General features: G+C 42.6%; 1 protein-coding gene across 1 annotated transcript in view; it reads left to right on the forward strand.

Annotated features, from left to right (window-relative positions):
* LOC106745088 (neuroligin-4, Y-linked-like) overlaps window positions 1-18,030 on the forward strand; it is a 244,673-nt gene that overhangs the window by 44,387 nt on the left and 182,256 nt on the right. The window contains exon 2 of the mRNA XM_014620364.1: window positions 15,393-15,782. The gene's annotated coding sequence lies outside the window, so the exon portion shown is untranslated. The remainder of the gene's footprint in view (window positions 1-15,392; window positions 15,783-18,030) is intronic.

Genomic DNA, 18,030 nt, shown 5'->3' on the forward strand with positions numbered 1-18,030 from the left:
CCGCGTACGTCATATGCACGTCTATATTTATGACGTAACTGCTGGACAGCAAATAATTAGAGCTCGGGGGAGAGAGAGAAACGCGAACAGATTTTTTGCCGACGAGCGGACGACTCCTGCGAGCGCGGTAAAATGTCGAGTTCAAAGAGAAATGAACATCAGGTGCTTTTAGATTTTTCATTTCGACTTTTTGCTGCTCATTTTTGGAAATTAAGTACCGTCGCACAGTGGGCTGAAATTCGAAAGCCGGCGCAAAAACCTCGTTGTTTAAACTCCTTTATCGAAGGTACGTGACTTTAGCTTTCAAAGAAGAGTGCTTAATAGTCTCAAAAAGTCGTGAATACAGCTCGCAAATAGCGAATTTAATGCATCCAAATTTTGTCGTTAAAGTAATCGTCAATATGTAGCTGTTTTAATTTTTTGCGCTTTGAAAATCAATATTAGCTCTCTAACGGCAAGGTGAATTTTCAACGTGTTCAGGAAAGTGCGGTCCGATCCGATCCCATGCTCTCTCTCGTTTATTTCTCTACTTGACAACAAATTTTCTTTTGCCGGCCCGTGTTACTCGGATAAATTGATTCACAGATTTTACATAATTTTATTTCCGAAGATCCATACATTTGATATCTCGAATGTATGTAAATGCATTAAAAAATTTCCCGATTTATCTGTGCGCTCGACATCGCAATCTTAAACTTCGAAGATTTATGCTTGTCTAATCATTCGACTAACTCGAATATCACACGACTTCGTTTGAAAATATCTGCACGACACATGATATCTTGAACGTACAAATGCATCAAGAGATATCCGGGGGCATCTGCGCGCTCGAGGAACTCCTTTGCGTATCTTGGACAATTCCGACGTCGCGATCTCTTCGCCTCATAAAACCCGCACTGCCCTTTGAGCGTTTCCAGTTCTGGAACATTTGCCGGAGCAAGGAGAAGACTCGCTCTTAGTTAATCCGAACGATTAACCGGGAAGCTCGGATCGGGATGGGGAATTGGTCTTTTCGGGGTCTAATTACCAATCGGGTCGCGTTGCCGAAACCTTCCTTTGCAGTCGCGACAAGACTTCGATATATCGCGCGCCTCTTCCGACCCGCCCGGACAATTTCCGCGGAACTTTTCCAATTAAATTCCCTCTGTTCCTGCGAAAAGTAATGCGGCTCGGAACTGCGAGAACTCGCCCGGGCGCGGACGAGGCTCGCGACGACGCCCAGTGATTGATGGCTACCCGTTTACCTCGGTAAGCCGCTTTTTCCCGCTAAATTCCTGCATAAGTACGTCGAGCTCTCCGCTTCGTAATGCCTTCCACTTCCCGGTCGCGTCTCTCGTCAACGACGCATTAGCGAAACAGGTTTTAGGGGTGGATCGGACTATCCGCGATGCGGCTGGGCGGGCTAGAGATGGATACCGCGTTTAGGCGCCTAGGAAAGAAATGTGCATATCCGGCAAACGCGGAATCCATCGGAATGCACTTTTATTTAACGTTGCGCTTCTTGCCGCTTCTTCAGCTTCATCACGTCGCTCGCGAGCGACGATAATGCGAATATCGCGAAATACGTCTATGTGAAAAATAGAAACGAGCAATGAATAGGGATGTTGCGATGCCATGGAAGTATCGACACTGAAACGGGTATCTAATCAGGAGCATCGATAACATTAGTGATACCAATATTAGAATAAAAATATGGGTACCGATATTGATATCGAGACTTAAAAATCATAAAATTGGAGGAAATATAAAAATCAGGGAAATGCTTGTCTTGCAAGTTTCTTTTAAGGGTTTCGCACGTCTGATAATATTGCTATAGTATAAAGATACTTTCGATAAGGTACCTTCTGCTTCAGACTTTTTACGGTTTATTTATAATCTGAAAGACGTTAAAAACGTTAAAAAGGACGTGTTAAGTGGATCCTGGCCTATTTTACTGCAAATTTGTCAGGACTATACTTTTTACTGACCGCACAGAATGAAAAATCCCTTTGTACAATATGCACGTTAATTTAAGCGAGGACGGTCGACTTTATTCGAAAAACGAAAAAAATTTTATAATTTGGTAACATTTTTCATTTTTCAAGTAAAATCAATCGCCCTCGTCTATATTAACACATTGTAATTGTACAAAAGGATTTTTAACTCTGTGTGGCGAGCATAATACTAATAAATTTGCGGTAAAATAGGATAATTCCAGAAACTCCTCAAAGTTCCTGGGTTCTCGCTGTAACTGTCTTTGTTTAATAACGTCAGAAATCGCATGTCAAAAATTATTGTAGTATACGTGGAAATAAAACAATATATGCACAAAATGACACTCGTGATCGACTCGGCACACTTGTAAAAATGTCCGAAAGTTTTCGTTTTACTTCAGTACTGCTACTACTGATACATAGATACGAATATCGGAAGAAAATATCGAAATGCCAAAATAGCCTGTATTAAAAGAAAAATATCGATACCAATATTACATCAGTAGTGTCATAACACCCCTAGCAACAGAGACGAGACAGAGCAGCGGAGACAAATTAATGTTTTCCTTTCTTCCCGTTGGAAATTAGCGAGAAATCATATATCAATCGTATCACCGGAGCGCGATTCGCTCGAATCTCTGCGATTCAGATCAAATTTCCCAACAAGAAGAACTCGTTCGCCCGCCGAGTTCCCTCGTGGTAAAGAGAGAGAAGGAGATTGCCGCCGCTGTTCTGTTATCAATACAAAGGGCATTACATAATTTGAATATAAATTCAAGGTTCAACGTGTAGCGCGCGGAGTTTATCGGACGGTGTCAACGAGCCGGTCTCCGGGTAAGAAAAATTGCGGGTGTCCTGCAAGTAGCATGTAATTAACTCGTACAAGCCCTTTCATGTTTCTCTCTGTCTCTCTTTCCCTCTCCGCAGGCCCTCGTTTTTTCTTTACGCGTAGCAAGAATTGTCAGAGCAGCGGCAGCGGCGGCGCTGGCAGCCGGCTGACACGGACAAAGACCGCGGCGGCGCTTTGTTTCGCACAAAAGCCCGCGACGCGTCCGGGAGCGAGGAAAAATAATGGGAAAATGTAATAAATCGCGTGATTAATTAACCTACATTTGCCTATGCGCCAAAGGACAGTCATTCTCGTCCGGATGCACTCACTGCTCGAGTCGCCATTATTTTATTTACGACCAAGTCGTGCAGGCGCTTATGCGATTTAATTAGTAAATAGTGAGTGCAATCTGCATATCAGCGCACGTGCGGCTGTTTAGTTTTCGCGAGTTCGTGCGATTTTCGCGCTAAAAGGACCGTTTCATTAATTGATACGCTCTTGTGTACTCGCAAATTCGTAGAATTAATATAACTCATATTAATAATGATTATTATTCGCATTAATAATAAATTACGAGATTGCAATAATATTTCCATTTTAAGATCTTCATTAATTTAATAATATGCTGAGTGCAGGTTTCCATCAACTTAACCGCGATTAATGATTGCAATCGTGCCGCGTATAAAAAGTGTAAGATGCAAATATAAATCTTTAACGTGCATTTTATTTCCTAAAGTATCGCTCGAACAACCGCCGGCATATTTTATCCCGAACATCCATCGAAAATTCTCATCTCGATATTCGCTGATCGTGCGCCGCAAATTTCGCTTTATTTATTCTGTACATAAGTAACAGAGTAATAAAAGTCTACACGGGGGTAATTATCGGTTATTGAATCGTCAATTTTTGACGAGGAGTTGCAATTCACGGATGCGTGGACGCAGAAACGCGACCCGTCGAAGTAGCCGTCGATGAAAATGCTATTTCGCCGTAGCACGCCGGCGCTGCTGCTATTTTACCGTGACGAAGTATTACGACAATCTCGTAATTACATCGGCCATTCGAACAGATGATATAATATAGCGGAGTGTTATTACGGAAAACGCGCGCACCTCGTTCCGTGCGGATTGATTAATAATACACGGCGATGCCGGCGCTGTAATTAAATTTGTCAGCCGTGAAATCTACATCGCGCGTTATTCCGATTTTACGCGCGTCGCATAGATCACGTGGAACAACGATCTTTACAAAAGCTGGCCAACAATACACATCCATTGCGTTACCGATAGCGTGCATAATTCTCGGAGATACTGACACGATATCATCATATTCTTTGTTTTTTAACGCTCGCACACACACATGACAATTGTGATTAAAAAACTCTACATTTCATATACACAATTCGATGCGATATCGAGTTTTATTCTGCTTCAAAAATTAACCAAAGTCTCCGGGAATTGTTGTTTGACCGCGCAATGTGAAATCATGCGCAATAAATTGCCTGGTAAGATTGCGTTTCTAACCTTTTCATTCCTACACAGAGAAAAAGATTCCTTTGTATTTAACATTGTTTTCTCAAACAATAAGTATTTTTAATCAAATAAAATGGTTCTTTCGTATTTTCATCTAAACGATAGTCGTCACAAGCAATAAATTATTTGAAGAAAGTAAAACAATGTTAGAATATTAAAGAACTCTTTTGTTTCAGTGGAACAATATTTGATATATAACGAAATAAATTTTCTTTTATTGGAAACGAAATATATTATTTCCTCTACATAATACTGTTTTTCTTTCACCAAACGATGATTTAACACGGTTAAACATGGTTTATTGTAGTGAAGCAACATTTTTATTTAAACAAAGCGATGTTTGATATTAAATTTTGCCGTTTAAATAAACTCAAGTCAAACAAACATGTATACTAAATCCAAAAAAACTTTTTCTTCTGTGTATTCACCCTTTACAGGAACACACGCACGCACGCACACGCACATACACGCTGTGCGCGCACAAATAAATTCAGAGAAACCTTTTTTCTGTGTGCACGGAAAAAAAAGTTAGTATCAATTCGAGGCTCGTATATAAACGATAATATATAATCTTTTATGAAAATAGAACTTGCTTGCATAAAGATACTCTAAATAGTTCCACTAAAGTAAGTCTTGAGTTGGCACTAATTTCTTGCCTAAAATAAAAAGAAATAGAAATTTGCGATTTACGTAAATATCACGGTGTCAAAATTAATTAATATTATGAAAATAGATATTATTATTGCAAAACGACGATGAATGAGAGTCCTTGGACTTGCGTTGCCTGGCGGGTAGAAAAATGTAGTGTGCGAAATTCAACGACACGTAAGCCCGGCTTATATCGGGGTATCGATTGACGGCCTTCGCGAATTGCAACTTCGAGGGCGATTGAAGACTGCGGTCCTTTGATAAACCCGCTGTCTTATTTCCATTCGACTCCAAAAGTTGGACTTTTTGTCGTGCACACGGTTCTGTCAAGTTTTCCCTCCACCTCCCTTTTTCTTTCGCTCCGCGGCAAAGTCCCGAGTCTATTTCGTCTGGCGAAATAATAAAAGAAATTCGTTTAAAATTCACGAGCCACGCTCTTCGATCAAAGAGTCCACGCACTGTAGCGTTTAAACGTCGCAGGAAACTGAAGTAGCCCGGGATCTAAAATTCAGGATGTAAGGAAACGCGATTTCAAAATCCCACGATCAGGAGGAAACCGCGGAATATGAAAACCTAATTTTTAATCCCGAAGCGAAACATTTCTCTGATCAGTATTTAATCGGGAACACAGGCCACGTCGACGTTTGAACATTCATTTCGACATTGAGGAGACAATTCAGGAGGTATTTACACGCTCATTCAGTAATCGGTATCTTAGCCGGTGAGATTTTCATCACACATCGGTCTCTGAAGAGACACCGAGGCGCGTACGAGCAACCGTACCAACTGTATATTCGAGTACGTATTATTACATTAACGTCATTAGCCTAAGATTTGGATCATATCAAGCTCCTAACACAGAAACCCTACGACTCGAGTAACCTAATCCAATTTAGCTTCTCTCACTGGCTTATCTTTAATTTATCTTCATGCTTGATTCCTGCGAAGCTGCAGATACGTCTCTCCGCGATACGTCATGATGTAGCATGCAACCTAGTATGAGATTTTTGCATCCCTTTCACTTAATTATCATCTTGTCTGAATATTAATAAATATATATTTCAAATATCCCAAATCTATTATCCATCCATTCCTGGCTCACACCGGCTCACCTCGATTTCCAGGCTCGTTTCAGCACAATAAACTGACTTGCTACTTCGCTAACGTACCCTGAGCAGAAAGGGGAGGCAATCTTACGTTACAACATTGACACGCGACATTAACGTCTTGTATCTTTCATTCCCTTTAAAGGCCCGCGGATTTAAGGATGATTAGCTCAGACGGGTTTACGTACGGCGCGAGGAGGATGACGCCTCTCTCCGGCAACGCCGAGACGAGGCATTGAGGCGCGATAAGCGCGGAGTTAATTCGGCCGGGCGCTATCACAGCCGAAATCCGAACTCAAACTGCTCCGGATGCAGCGTACCGTGAATGTTTGACCGCACAATATTTGATACCGCGTCCGTAGATATCCCGCTTCCGGGATCTAATCGTGGCTCGACCCAGATAATGGCTGACAGAAGCAGAGCTGCAGAACTGTTCGAACGCACACGGATTTCGAACGAAACCCGACGTGCAAAATGCACACGGTCATGTGTGAGTGAGCTGCGAATATAGACGCGGATTCTTCGATATTTGAGAGCCCCGTCACGATTACGCCAATATTAAATCATGAATACAAGCGTGGAGAGACGGGGTTTACGCGCGAGGGCGCAGCCGATATTTCGAAGAGAATCAAGCGGAATTTTCCGTCCTCCCGATTCCGCTTTAAATTTTTCACAAATCTACGCTCGGGCGCGAAATGTCAAACGACCGGTATCGCGAATTACTCGGGCAGACGCCGGTAGTTGCTTCGGACAAATGAAGCGGCGGAAGTTGAAAGTATGCGGGAGGTTTTCAAGCCGCGGCTCGCGTGCAACTAATTTCCTCTCCCCGTGTCGCGTGTGGCTCGACTCATTTCCACGTAATTACATTACCCCGGGGCCCCTGTGTTACTCGCGCTTTTATTCCGGCGCGTTGCGTCCGAAGTTCGAAAGAGCGAGACACGCACGCAGGAACGGGAAGTCTGGCGAGTTTTCCGAGGGTTGTTTGAGAACGGTAGACGCGCGCGTGGCACGCGTTATATGTTAGGAAATAATTCATCCCCGGAGCCGGTGATGCGCTCTCTGTCATTGGCGTGACAAATTGGAAAAAATCGTCCGCGATTGCTCGTCAATTCCACTTTGAAAGTTGTACTCACTGACATAGGTGCAAACAAGTGGTAGATTAATATCACGTGACAGTTTAATCGGGGCACCGTGGATTAAACTGGAAGCGCGGAAGGGCCAGCTGGACATTTTTCATGGCCAAGCCAAATAAATAGGACCGTGCCCAGGTCGGCCGGTCGGTCCTGACGAGCGGATAAATTCCTGTCACGTCACCGTCCTGTTCCCATCTCCGCGAGGAAGGGAGGGGCAGGGAGAACCTGCAGTCCCGTCGATTTATTCCAAAAATTGCAATAAAGTTAGCTCCGATAGCGGAGTGATTTTATCCGGCCTGGAAACAAAAACGAAAATAGCAAAGCGAGAATTGCCGGCTCGCTTTCGATCGCGCCGGGAGCACCCTCCGATTTGTACCGTCGATTCGATCAGCTGGCGTCAGAGATGGGAGGACGGCCGGGGCGAACAATTGACCGGAAAGTCGAGGATCAGGCGGCATCGCGCCGGAAGTAACCCCCGCCGCGCGGATCCTCATTCTTCACCGCAAAGTAATCTCGTCCTCGGCGACGGCGGGCAGGGTGCGAAAGAAGCGAAGGGGATTCGAGGGAAAATTGAGGAAGGATAATATCCTCCCGTATCCATTCTGGGTCGCAGTTTCGCGGGTAGGTACGTGGCATCCAGGGAAGCCGGCTAAGTTCGCCCTTATTGTTCCGCGAATTGGATTCGGCGGGCTTAGACAGCGGGCTTCCTGGAAAATGTTGCGGCCGTATACTCGTATCCCCATTGGCTGACTAAAGGTGGTTCCCGATCGCCGCTTAGGGAGCACCCCGAAGAGGAAGGTGCTTACCGCCACCCTTCGCGAAACTTTCACGGTGACTGTGTGCTAACAAAGTTACGCGAATCCTTCGGTATTTACGTTAAATCGCCCCTTCTCTATAGAGCCGCGCATTTCGAAGGACATTTGCGTGCCTGAGTTCTTAGATAGGATTTTCAAGTTCCAACTCTCGAGGCTCAGGTCTCAAACTGCTCGGACCCGAGCCTGTGCTCCTTCGTGCGGACTTCTGCGTCGAGAATTTAACTTGAAATTACCCGATTATTGTGTGTACGTTGTGTGCTATTTTGGATTATTCTCGATTAATCGTATGTGCGCATATAAGTCAATTAGAATCGATTCGCTAATTTCCGAAGACATCCGCGCTAATGGGATTTTTCTATCTATTTTAATTTCATTTAATAATCTGATTTAAAATTTCAACTGAAATCCAATCTCTCGAATAAACTTTCATTATTGCAACGTTGAAACTTTCATTTTAGAACTCGCGTCGCGTTCGCCGAATATTTTTGTCTTAGAAAATTACAAATCGATCTATATTGCCTGTAAAAGTGACACCAACGATTTAACATTAATTCAGAGCCTGGATAAAAGTTTATTTCACTTTAAAGGAGGTTGTAAAGTAAAATGAGTTTGATAAGAATTCAACGAAACTCGCACTGCATATATATTGAAATATTATCTATTTAACTTTGATATGCCACTGAAAGTCCGGCACTAATGGGCAGTACATCTTTAATCTCGCATCTTCGCATAATGACGTTTCATCGGTAAGCAATGCGATGTAGCAACTGCATGTACTACGTAGCATTACGCTTTGTGAGCGTTGAGATTGTACGCTCACGATTGTGAGCTGATATCCCGCAACGTCAAGCAATCCAACCTTCTCAACAACCAATCTCCGCCCAACGTCCAGTCCCCGTCCCACGTCGATCGTTCCTCACTTTACTGCACTCGCGAACGCGATCGTTCCAACGGCATTTAACGATTTCACGAAAAGTACGATAAATTACGACTGTTCAGAAACACACACGCGAGTCGCGTGTAAACAAACCGCGAACCGGAAACCCTGCCGCGCTCTAGTAAACAAAGAGCAAAAAGGAAAATATTCCGTTTCGTGTGCGAATGTACTTTGTCAGCAAACAAGGTTCCATCATCGCGAGTATATTCTAACATTTTACAGGAATAATAAATATACGTATCGAATTAATGAAATTTCTCTACTGAAATAACTTTGTAACTCGTCACGTGGAAAATTACAGAAACGGAATATGGCGATTACGATGAATTGCAAAATTTAGCATGAGCAGAAGTAATCGCGAATTCCGCGCATAGAGGCGCAATTTTGATGCATCCTTCTGGTGCACAATTCTGATGCACAATTCGAGTGCACATTCTGTTGCACAATTCTGCTACGTATTTTACATAGTTCGACAAAATTAGAAAATCACATTGAGTGATTAGATTTGAATGAAAAATTTGTTGGAATTGTCACATTTAATTAACCACATACGTGAACTAATAATAATTAGAAAATTATGCAATAAATGTGTGTATGTGTGTGTGTGTATTAAAGTTAACATATTTTTTCTCTCATATATGAAAAAAATCTACGAACTAGTGAAATCGCATTGATTTTCTATAAACTCCAATCACCATTAAACCATCACCGTAAATCTTTATTTTTGACTCACCGAAACACCGACAGTTTAGGACTGGTCACGTTCTGCTACAAACCTGGAACAAACAAATGTAACATCGTTGATTAGATACAATCTAAATTAATTGCTCGGCGAGAAAAACATAAAAAGTTGTGATGACGGACATATTAATCTTTTGCGATCAAAGTAACTCATCGCTTTTTAATTAGACGACCATGTCCGAGTTTCCGATCGTAAATGATTAAATGCGAGAGTAGGGAAATTTAATGAAATAAGCTACCTTTGAGCCGATCTTGTTTGGCCCGAACCGGATCCTCCGGTACGGCATCCGCATCCACCAAGTTTCACCTTCCGGGAATCGCACTCAGTTAGATCTGAAACAAAAAACAAGTTTTCTGGTTAGTAATACAAAAAGGTGTGAATATATCAAGAAAAGGGAGGCTCGAAATTATATATTTTCTTTTCTTATAATTTAATAAAAAATAAAAAAATGGTAGTCACTCTTAGAATTCCAAGATGCTGCTATTGCTCAAAATAATCGTGGCACAATGACTACACGTGCGAAACAACGTAACGTATCTCACGTACGCTTCGACCGAACCTAGAGAAAACTCGGAAATGACGTGCGACGTCTCCCAATCTGTTTACCGGCGCGTCAAAGACTGTCGAGATTGCTCGGTGGTTTCGTACACACGTGTGTTTTTGTTCCCGAGGCTACGTGACCTTTCGTCGGCAAGAGAAGCCTCAGAGTACCGTTCTGTCATTTATTCACTGATTTAACTTCCATTCTCTACATCTATTAACCCTCTAACGGCAAGGTGGATTTTCAACTTTCCTGGAAAGTGGGTTCGGATTCTACCCCATGCTCTGTTTTGTTCATTTTTTACGTAATCAATGTATGAAAAGAGAAGTAAATAATAACATGAAACTTAAGAAGAGAAACAACGCGTGTACGCTGTAAAATAAACGAAGCCGTGAAGTCAATCTGACCCCATCTTACCATTAGGGTTAACATTATTTTATGGTATTTAATTCTCCCTGGAATTCAAACCGTCAAATTACGTAATCCCCGCGATAATGGCCACTCATGTTAACCGTCTGAATAAGCAAGGGCTTGTAATTGCGGTCGAGACAGTCACCCGGCATTGAGGAGAAAAGGAGCAACAACGAGATAATACGTTTGTCTTACGAGTGGACTTTTAACTTGTGCAATTTTACGACTATCCTCAACCGGAACGCCACGTCCACTCGCTTTAACTCCTTATAGAGTCCACTATTACTTCTCGTAGCGGACGTAGTCTATAACTCTATAACGCCAAGTCTCTATCCAGCTCGGGTCACTCGGATCCCCCAGGTGGTCTTCCGACGTTTCTTCCGTTTCCGGGAGAAACGACCGCGGCGCAACAAACAACCCACGAGTTATTTGTCTTCGTTCAGTGTACCGAGGAAACTCGAAAGCGGGCCAGAAGAAAGATAAGGGGGTGAGGGTGCGAAGGATGGCATGAGGGTAGGGGAAGGGGAGCAAGAGGGTTATGAAGAGAATTCGCTTGGTGCAGCCGCAGCTGCATCGCATTTTCGAAAAATCTTCTACCGGGGATTTGGTTCAGTCCCGCGAAGAGAGACGCGGAATTTCGCTCCCGCGGGGGAATTTTCCATTTAGCCGGCATTATTTATACGCACGCTTTGGCCACCGCCCAGAATTCCCACGAATGTTTCATGCCGAAATTAGCGTGCCGCGTCCGCATCTTTCTGAAAATGTAACTGCTGCTTGTCCTGAGAATCCGCCCGAATGTCCGTACTACGAGGCCATTTTCCGTCCCGAGCGTAGCCGACATTTAATCCCGTCGGTTTCGCTGCTGATTCGGAAATATCTGCATATGGAGACATTTGAGAAGTGAGGCGAGCAAGAGCCAACGCGGCTGGAGATGCGTCCATTTTTTAAGGGATGCCATTCGATAATTTGACCGACAGAATATCGATTTCCTTTTGCGAAGTTTACGTCTTATTGCTTGCACAGAATTATATATAAATACTTTCACATAGTGAGAATACGCACGAAAATGGATTAAATAATTAATGCTTGGTACGTAGCGAAGATTAAACATTTCAAAGAGACAGATTTAGCTGTCAATTTTAGCTGTCAGATTTAGCGCAAATATTTATCTGATGTCGAAATTCTGCTTATTCGTGCCGAGTAAGGAAATTCAGCCTTATCGGCTCAATTGACAAATTCTGGTTATCAGCATGAAAAATTCGCGTGATTTAAGCCGTGTCGTGGCTTAATCGTCCCATTTCTCACACGATTATACAAAGAGTCTTTCCGATTCCTAAACGCAGAGATATTTAACCTGTGGTTTAAGATTTGCCGTATTCGGAGAAACATCCGGATTTATGGGTCGCTCTTGACCATTAAATCGATATTACGTCTGAATAAAGCAGGCAGGCGTGAGAGCTGCGAATCGAACGGCTGGCGTGTTTAATATTTGTCAGCGAATCGAGGCATTACGCGGGAAAGTTAGAACGGCGGGTACTCGCGCATTTTCCGAGCAGCAACGTCCGGTGAAATATGGTCGGAATTTCGTTAAATCGCCGGAAGGCAGCTACAAGGTGGTGCATTTGTATATACACTGGTCCAGGGCGTATTGGCGATCGCTTCGATCGATCGATCGGCTCGACGCAGGAGGGTGGAATTGGTGCTCGATGCCGGTGGTGGTCTCTTGGGTCCCCTTCGCCCCCACCCCCGATCCGACCCTCGCCCCCTCAGCCCCGGCATCAGCCGCGAAACGCCGCATTTTCTGGCTAGTCAATTTCGCGGCATTGTGTGAGAAATATGGCGGAAATGGAGTTCTTCCTTTGCGTGGTTCCGCGAGATACACAGAGTCCCTTTTCTTCCCGTCAATCCCATAAGAAAGCGCCACGTCGTGAATAGCTTTCCGATGCTCGCCCGTGTTCGCTGCCGATGCTGATGCCGTTGCTACTGCCGTTGCTGCGTCTTTCTGTACCTGTCATTCTGTCGTAAGGCATCCTCCCCGCGGATGCACCGCGCGATACATCTGCTGCGCCAGCGCGACCGGTCCAGTCGCGATCAAGAAAATTTGATTTTCCATTTTCACGGATTTCCGTTTTTCCTGTGCATGGAGATCGGAACGGATCAGTGAATATGATTCCGATTGATCACTCCTCCGCTACATCTTTATCGTTCCGCTTTTTCGTTGTCCATATGATGGCATTCTCATATCAGGCAAGATAATACAGTCCTATTTACCTTACGCTACAAGTCGCCGCGAGAAGATTGACTTGAAAGATTCACGAAACCGCAACACGCTGCGTTTCACTAATGCGTGTGCAGAAGCATCAGAACGTGACTCTAGTCGGATCCGACCCAACCTTGTTATTCGAGGATCAAATCTAGAAACATGAATTGGGAACGGCGACACGAATCGGGATAATTCGCATTTTTGGGACAGGATGGCTCAGCGCGAGTGCTATTCGGAATTTCGCGACAGGATTCTCGCACCGGTCCCTCGATCCTGCCAAGATCGGAAACGCCGGAATCGTCGGGATCCTCTCTCTTTCCCTCTTCTCGATCGCCGGATAGTCCGTCTGCTCTGTCTGCAAACCGCGGACTCTTCCGAGTTCCTCTCCTTCATTTACGCTCGCAGTCCCGCCGCATTTATCCGAGAGTTGAATTAACACAGTTTGCGCAATTTTCGCGAACGACGGCATTAAGTCCGGAAGTTCGCAAGAATCTCGCCGTATCTCCGGGATTGGAATCGAGCGTCCTCGCGAGCGCGAATTAACCAACAAACGCGCCATTTACACGCGCTCATAGCGTACAAATTATCCGTCGCTCGTCCTTTGAATATAGTTAGCCCGGATGTTAAACGAATCCGCGGAACGACGCGTTGCGCTCAACCTCGACTTATGCCACAAGAAGAGAGACAGTGAGAGGCAAATAAGGAGGAAGGGAGGAAGAGGGAGAGAGTCGCGTTTGCGTGTGTCCCGGAAGTTGCCAAGTTGTATCCGCGGGCCGGGCAGAGGCTGCTTGAGTTTGCCAAGTCGTAATAATTGTTCGCGGCGCACTGTTCAGAGCGACGGCGGCACATTCCGCTATCGCTAAAATAGCCCGGCCATCACCCCGCGGGAAGGGCTCGCCCTACCGAGAATGGTCCTTCCGTATAATCGAATTCCAGTCTCGTCTTTCTTCTCACAACCGACGCGGATTCCACCCAGGCGTCCGCGCGACATTATAGCGAGTGTTGTATTACATCGGTTTCATACAAGACAATGGGGCGGATAAGGTTCGAGGGGTTTCAGCTTTGCCAAGCCGCACCTCCGACCCGTCGGTTTGAAAATTCATCGTGTTCTTATCGAGAATTAACATTTTCATATTTAATCTTCATCCTGATTTTTTCTTCGTCCAGGCTTCGCTCGTACGTCAACTTTAATTTACTCGAAGAATTCGACTTGGATTCCTCCGGATTTTTTCATTCCCTCTCGTTGTCCTTCTCTTTCTTTCTCTCTCCTTCTTTCCATCTCGGCTGATTAAACGTCGACTTTCGCCCTTTTAATCCTAGTGTACGTTACAATGTACACTGGGAGGAAAAAAGAAAGGGAACGGGAGAGAGAAAGAGAAGAGAGCAAGAGCGCAAAGATGAATTATAAAGACGGATCGGTAGAGGAGGAGGGAGGAGAGGGGGTCCGTGGGGGAGAAATGAGGAAAGTGAGAGGGTGTTGGGCGCGAATAAATAAGGAGGATAGATAATATAAAGTTGCTTTAAGACGCGATGAATTAGTTAAGGCGAATTAAAGTTCAATTTGCAAATAAAATGAGTTAAACAAGGGAGAATATAACTGGCTGTGGGAGGCGCGGAACGCGTTAAATTGAAAGAAAGCAAACGAACGAGCGAGCGAGTTTGTAGCATATATCTGTCGAGCGAAAACGCATAAACAAAAGTTGGTAAAAATCAGGGGTTACTCGTGACTATTGTTTCAACAATTCTCGCGAAAGTGCTCGCATTCCCTCGACATTTTCGCCGTACGTTTGTCCGTATTTCGTTGTTTTCCCGAAGTGAGATCCTAAGAATGAATGTTCAGTAAACAGCAAAAGAGACTTTTGCGTTACGTTCGATCGTGCTTTGATTTTGAATCACGGGCTAATTTGGTGATTCGATTTGCTAATTATTAACAAAGAGAGTTAATGACTCATTGAAGCGTGCACAATATTCTCAGCTGATTTGGTAATATATTAACGAGCTGATTTAGTAATTTAGTTTATTGTCATGTAATTATCATATTATCATAATCTCTATGATGTTGTTAATAACCTTATATTAATTTCTCTTGTTCTCCGCGCGCAAATAATGATACAAGCAAGTACGGCAGAATAGATGATTATGTAACATATTGGTACACATTAATCCTTCTTTAATTAAGATAATTGTTCCACGAAAGCTGTATGTTTAAGTATCGTGCGCGAAATTAATGTATTTGCAAAGATAAATTGAAATGAATAATTAAATATATATACAGGGTGTTAGAAAAAAACTATTTAATATTTATCTGATAGTACACACTATACTCAGTAGAAAAAAACTTTAGTAAATATATGTAATAGCACTTTGAAAGCTCGAAGAAATTTGATGAAATTTATATAAAATATCAAATTTCACCAGTATATTTACAAAAATTAATTACGCTCGTCTCTTTTATGTTACAGGACATTGCAAGCAACGTTTGGCACCTGTGATTCGGATTCATCCCAAATTTAATCAATTATTAGTCTAGAAAAATTCAAATTCGTAGATTATGCAAATCTGTCCGCCAGACGCGGACAGTGTAATGTAGGAATTTCACGAATTGTAACTTGCGAATGATTTGTTCGTGTGGCGCAGTGAGAGAGTGCGAAATGGTAACGAGTAATTACCCCGGCAATTAGTTTGAGGAAACGATCAGTGATCGATGGATTCTGAACGAACGAGCGTATGAGAACAAGATGCTGAGGAGGATTTCGGATTAAGACTGCGCCATCGTTGACGTTGTTCTTTGGTAATCCGGCAAGTCTCAGAAAGGCGAGGGATCTAATCGTGGTCCATGACCCGCACGAATGGTAAGCGTTAATCGCTAAAGGGCGAATATTAAATATTACACAATCGAATATATCACCAATTAAATGAACGTGTAATTTTTTCAACGTGCATTTTTCTCCCGTTTTCTTCTTCCATTTTTTCTCTTTCCATATTTTTTTTTACACGCGAGTATTCAGCGGATTGTTAGTAAAATGGGGAATTTAATCTTTATTTAAATGACGTAATTTTTCTGTGTGTGAATTTAAAATGTTTTAAAATCACAGTTTAAAATAAACAATTTATGCTCCGGTCATATAGAGAAGGATTAATTTTCTTTACTTTCCATTTTTTTTGGTTCTAAAACAACCATGCGTGTGCGAGTTTGCTTTCTCATTCTGTTTGCAAGTCTCTTCTTTGTCAATAACTGCGTTATTACGAATATTTATGATGTCGCTACCGGAAAGTGGTGATGAACCACTTACATTAAATGATTTTGAAAGCTGCAGTGCTATAACTCTTTCAAGGTAGGACAAAGTTTAATTAAAACGATCATATTAATATAAAATAACTTAGGCTTCTGTGCCTTATAAATATTAATTAAAATAATGTAAAATTTAATTGATTTCACGTTTCTACCCGGAGACAGAATATTACTTAAATGCCACTTAACTTAATTAATGTTTATGAAAATTACTCCGTGTAATTAATTACATTCGTTTCCATGCCGTTATTCCTTTACACGTGAGCTGTATTCTCGTTTATTTTCTTCCCGTGTCCTTAATTCTGTTCATTTTTATTTATCTTTAACGCGCCCCAGAATCTTAGAAAATTAAAATTCAGGTTCGTGCATGTTCTGTCATCTTACTTATTTTTATATTAGACGGCCAAAGCAACCCGAATTCGTTGATTTATATTATTTTGCCGCGCGAACGCCTCTTAATTTTCTTGAAATTATAACATCGGTCTCTCCGCGCGCGCGTATTAAATATACCAAACAATAAAGTATCTCGAATCAAATTGACATTAATGCGAAATTAAATTTAGATCTACATTTTTCCGATAAAGCATTTTTATTATCTGCCCTCTCGGAGAGAATTGTCGCCTCGCCTCCGATTCGCGAATCGATAGGACGCGAATCGATAGAATTCGCGGCAAGAAGGTCGCATCATTGATAAGGAAGAGAAATTATCGGGACGGCTGACGGAACCGAAACAGCTTATCTCCTTTTTCTCCGCCACGTGGATCACGAGGAAAACGTGACGCCGTTACGTGGCGTTGAATTTCCTTCTATCCGAGGCCGATAAGTACTGATTTCCATAATGGTTCCACGTACGAGTGCACTCACTTATCCCCTACTCCTGCCCGCGTTTCTCTCAACTGCCTCTCCTCCTCACATTACCTCATCCTCCCTTTGCGCAGCCACCCTCGTTGCAACCATCCGTATGTCCTTTTTTCTATTCGCTCATAGAAACTTTAGTCCCCTTCGTCGTCTTGCCGCACAATGCCGCAGGCTCGAGACGCGATAATTGCACCAGGACGTGATTAATTTTTGGATTTGCTCTCTCCTTTACGTTCACCAACACCGTGACGATTTTACGGCAGCGTCCGGAGAACTTCGCCGATAGAATGCGAAATTATTTAAAGCTCCCGACGACCTCGTTCTCCGGCGAGTGGTACGACGGAAAAATTTGTCAGCTTAAACGCAACTCGCAAATTCAGTAAAAACATCCTGCCTCTTTCGGCTTTGTTTCTTTTTAGTAAGCGATAGTTTAATATTGTACAACAATTCAATTTATATATAAAAACTCCATTTTTGCTGAGTTTCAAAAGTTGAACTCAATTCGATATGTGGACCGAAAAAGAAGCGCTACATTCAAGTAAATATTTGCTAAGGAATCATTATTTTATTCCGATTAAGTAAGTATAACTTGAACGTAGCACTTTTTTTCCTGTTTTTCTTTCAGTGTGTTACATTCTTCAAACAATATTTACTTAAAGTAAAATAATCACTCCAATATTATTTAGCAAATTACTTGAATATAGGATAAAAAAACATTTTGTACTCGTGTTAAAATCGGTCTTTGTTAAATCTTTTGCGTTCAATTTCTAATATACCCTTGTGTGAATTTAATATATTGCTGTTATCTTAACATTTTGTGCTATGTCGATATTCAACATACGTAAGTGTTAAAATAACACATTTTGCACTTCAGTATCGACAGTAACGTATTAATTTTCAGAATAAATAACAGTAATTTTAACTTAAAATATTATTCCCGAGATATTCGC

The sequence above is a fragment of the Dinoponera quadriceps genome, unplaced genomic scaffold (genome assembly GCF_001313825.1).
Source record: "Dinoponera quadriceps isolate SergipeBrazil2010 unplaced genomic scaffold, ASM131382v1 scaffold717, whole genome shotgun sequence".
Taxonomy (NCBI): Eukaryota; Metazoa; Arthropoda; class Insecta; order Hymenoptera; family Formicidae; genus Dinoponera; species Dinoponera quadriceps.